Source organism: Dermacentor andersoni, chromosome 10, assembly GCF_023375885.2.
Source record: "Dermacentor andersoni chromosome 10, qqDerAnde1_hic_scaffold, whole genome shotgun sequence".
Taxonomy (NCBI): domain Eukaryota; kingdom Metazoa; phylum Arthropoda; class Arachnida; order Ixodida; family Ixodidae; genus Dermacentor; species Dermacentor andersoni.
In genome coordinates this window covers 130945444-130949300 of record NC_092823.1, presented here as the reverse complement: position 1 = coordinate 130949300, position 3857 = coordinate 130945444, and positions in this window count along the sequence as shown.

Here is a 3857-nt window from a genome sequence, read left to right as displayed (position 1 = left end):
GTGGGCTCTTTCATCGTCTGTGTTCTCTTTGCGATATGTTGAAAAAGTTGGTTGCTTCTAGGCAGTAAAGGCAGTCTTACGTGTACAATACAGTATGAACCATAATATAAGTCAAGATTTGTTCCTGAAATATAAAGATAGCTTACGTCATTCCTTGCTTTATATGACCGTCTTTAGCACATTGTGAATCATCGTCTGGCCAAGCAAAAAACAGGCGTAGAACTACATTCTGGGCAAACCTTTGCACCGGTTTATACGGTAAATGACGTCATGATTTACACTGTTATCGCTACTTTCTCGAGGCACGAGGTCCATTACATTCATGCTACGATATTTTAGGATGCAGCGCATGTCACATCGACCTAAAATCCCGGCCGCAGCAGCTGCATTTCGATGGGGGCGAAATGCAAAAACACCCGCGGTCCCGTGCATTGGGGGCACTTTAAAGATCCCCTGGTAGCCAAATTAATCCGGAGTGCGCCACTTCGGCGTGCCTCACGATAAAATCGAGGTTTTGGCACGTAATACCCCAGATTTACATAACATATGGACCCTTTATTTTGCTACTGCTCGATATGATGTACGAAAACAACAAATGTACAATGCATTGCGGTGAGGAGCTGATCACCCACTGTCCATGCAGGCGCTACTGGAACGCATTCGCCACGGATAGTAGGTCCAGAAGACAGCCAAATAACTTTTGTGCTTTTTGAAAACGACTGGCCTGGCTGAGTCCCATTGACTATGCATGTGATCTCCGCGCGCGTTCACATATTGAACTCAACTTCCCTTGCTCTCGCTCTTCTTTTACTTGCCAGCTCCCCTCTGCCAGCGTAGGGTAGGCAACCAGATGTCTTTCTGATTACACCTCTGCCTGCTCTTCTTCTTTTTTATCACACTATTCGCGTTCAACCGAGCTTTCACAACGGCAGTATATAGTTCATTCTAGCATGCACACTTAAGATTGGCGCCATAGACCGGAGACCACGGAGCTAATCTCCACCGCCACACTCGCCACCGGTTGCACGATGGTGCACCGTTCACTGAAACCAACCAGTACGCGTGGTTGACTTTAGGGAATGCGGGGAACCTGCGCTTTCGACGAGGTGCCGATGTGTGCCGAGCTTGCGGCGCGGCGCTTCGTTCTTGTCAGCAGGCGCTTGTCCAGGGTTCTGATTTTCCGCTTTGGTAAGTTGCCCTCGTGCTGAATGAGACACTCAGCGATCAAGGCAACGCTAAAACATACTTCTGCGTTGAAGAAGCCGTATATTATACTGGACCAATATGTATGCCAAATAAGACGTACAAAATGCCTCGACCAAGCCTTCCTATCTGCCTCAGTGGCTGTGGTATGCTGCGGCTCACCGCTAAGTCGTGCTTTTGTTTCCCGGCCATAGCCAGCGAAAAAATCTGAGCCAGTTTTCATTGTGACCGAGCAGCGGTGGTGCTCATGCCACAGTTCACGTAATGTCATTGCGCCGTGTATGGAAGAGCACCACTGACGGAGACTTTTCACTGGCCCCGTCAGCGAGCTCATCAAGCAGTTCTGGCACGATACTCTCCTGCACAGGCCTGGCTCTGCTTTCTGCACTCTCGCATCTCCTTCTCCTCCCCAATTGGCACTACCCGCTTCCGAGGCCATAATGACGGTGAAAACCGGGAAAAGTAAGCAAACAAAGCTATTGACAGGTTCCTTCAATAGCAGTATCCCCCCAAAACATTGAAACACCCGGCTAACGCTTAAGAATTGCGGATTTTTAGCGGTATCATGCTCTAGAATGAGCAGTCCGTAGGCAACAACGGAGCTTAATGGCAGACCATACTCCACCATTCCATACAGGTTTCACTTACCTAGGAGAGTGCTTTCGTTCATTGCCTTTCACTGTTGCCCTTAACTGCCTGCCACATGCACTCGAACCATTTATCTGCCGGAAGATTTCACTCGCAGAGTCATTCAATCGCAAAGGTCATCGATGAGATTTTAGCTTAAGTAAACATACCCCTCACTGCTCCAAGAGGCCGGCTACAGGTCGCGAACGCTTGTTTTTGTTAACGGGCTGTTTATTAGCATACTTTAATTTTCTACGTATTATTCTTTAAAGTGTTAGGCTTACATTTTCCACGTTTACATCTTGCATCATTTATTGTGGGTCTACTGTAGCGCAGCGGAACAAGGCAAAGTCTTCTGTAGGCCACAGACAAACAGCGCACTTTAAGGAGCGCTGCTATTCTCAAAATGCCTTAGGCGGGCACATTCAGCTCTATGACCGTGGTTCGTATTTAGGCGACGGCTCTTCGTGTCCGCAGTAAAGACAGCCACCGCATCTCGAAACGCCTCTTCGATGGACATTCTAAATGCCACTCAGAAGTTCACGCGGTTCATGCGGGTTAAGTGTTTGCAGACAGCTGCCGCATATGCCAAGAGGAAGCAAGGTGGCCTTGAGCTACAGGGCGTTCCCATATTACTCCCAAGTGTAGCGCTTGCACGCTGCGCGTACAAAGTTTTCAGGGTTCTCTCTAACAACTGCCCGTAAAGCGGCCTGTCGCCATTGGTCCATCGCTAAGGATTGAAAGTAAGCCGCGATATTTGAAACAGCTGGTTCGAAATAAAAATCTGGAAGTATGAGAGCGGTACCAAATCCAACACGCCCAAAAAAACATAATAAAGTGCAAGTCATTGTTGCAGTGGTCAGTTTCTTTTCTCTTCGGAGTAGTAGTTGACGCTTTCATACAGCAGTTACAGCAATCATACAGCAGTCGTCCGCAACCGCGGCATCTTAAAATGAACGAAAAAAAAGAATCACTAAGGTAGTTTTAGCGTGGTTACGAATTCTTTCAATTTGATTTCTTCGCAGGAAGTAAGGTAGGTTACTGGCGCAGAAAGTGAGAGCGCGGTATTGCTTTCCTGAATTTCACGCTCGAAGTGATGTGGCCGGTGATGGGCCTGTGGCGACATCGGTGCAGCTATTTTCTTTTCTTTACTTTATTTTTCGTTTACAGTGTTCTCATGGTATTTCTACATATTTTGGTTCACTTTTTCCACATGAAATTGTCCACATGACTTTGCCCACATGAAAATTTGTCCTTTACATTTTTAAAGGATAATAACCTGTCTTTGTTGGAGTTAGCCTGTCGCAGAATTGTTTACTTGAAGATGCACGTGCTGCTGTCACTAAGAACTTTATACATTTGCTTAATGTCGCGACGAGGGTCAAAAAGAGGGCCTTGACACCATGCCAGGATTTGCATGTTGAAGGCCTCAGGAAGCGCATGCTAGCCACGAAGAAAGGCACCTGTCAATGTTCTTTTCCGCTAAGACGCATAAAGTAGACGTTTCTCTAAGAGCAATTGTAACTGAAAGAGAGTCTTGGCAAGGGGAAATGTCAAAATTTCTTTAGAAACACCTTGAAAGGTTGCATGTCAATGACCCGTTCGTGTTACGTAACTCTAATGAACTAGTTAACTACCTTTCGGCACGTGAAAACATCGGGAATCGTGGTCCGCCTTCTCTATTGACGTGCAAGAACTTTTTTTACTCCCTCCCCCAGGCTGAGCTTTTAATTTCCGTCAGGGAGCACATCGAAGAGTCTGCTCCCGTTGACTTTCGAAATTCCCCTGGCCTTTCTGTTGACAATTTCTTTGAGATGCTAAGATTTTATCTCTCTGATACCCCTGTTGCTTTTGACCAGGGCACTTTTGTCCAAAAAGATGGTGTCGGCATTGGATCGGTCACAGCGCCTCTTTTAAGTGATTTGTTTTTATTTGTTGTTGACCATCATATTTTATCATTACTTGACAAAACTTTTGTAGCTAAAAATTTTAGGTATGTCAATGACTTTCCTGTTGTGCTGAAAGGA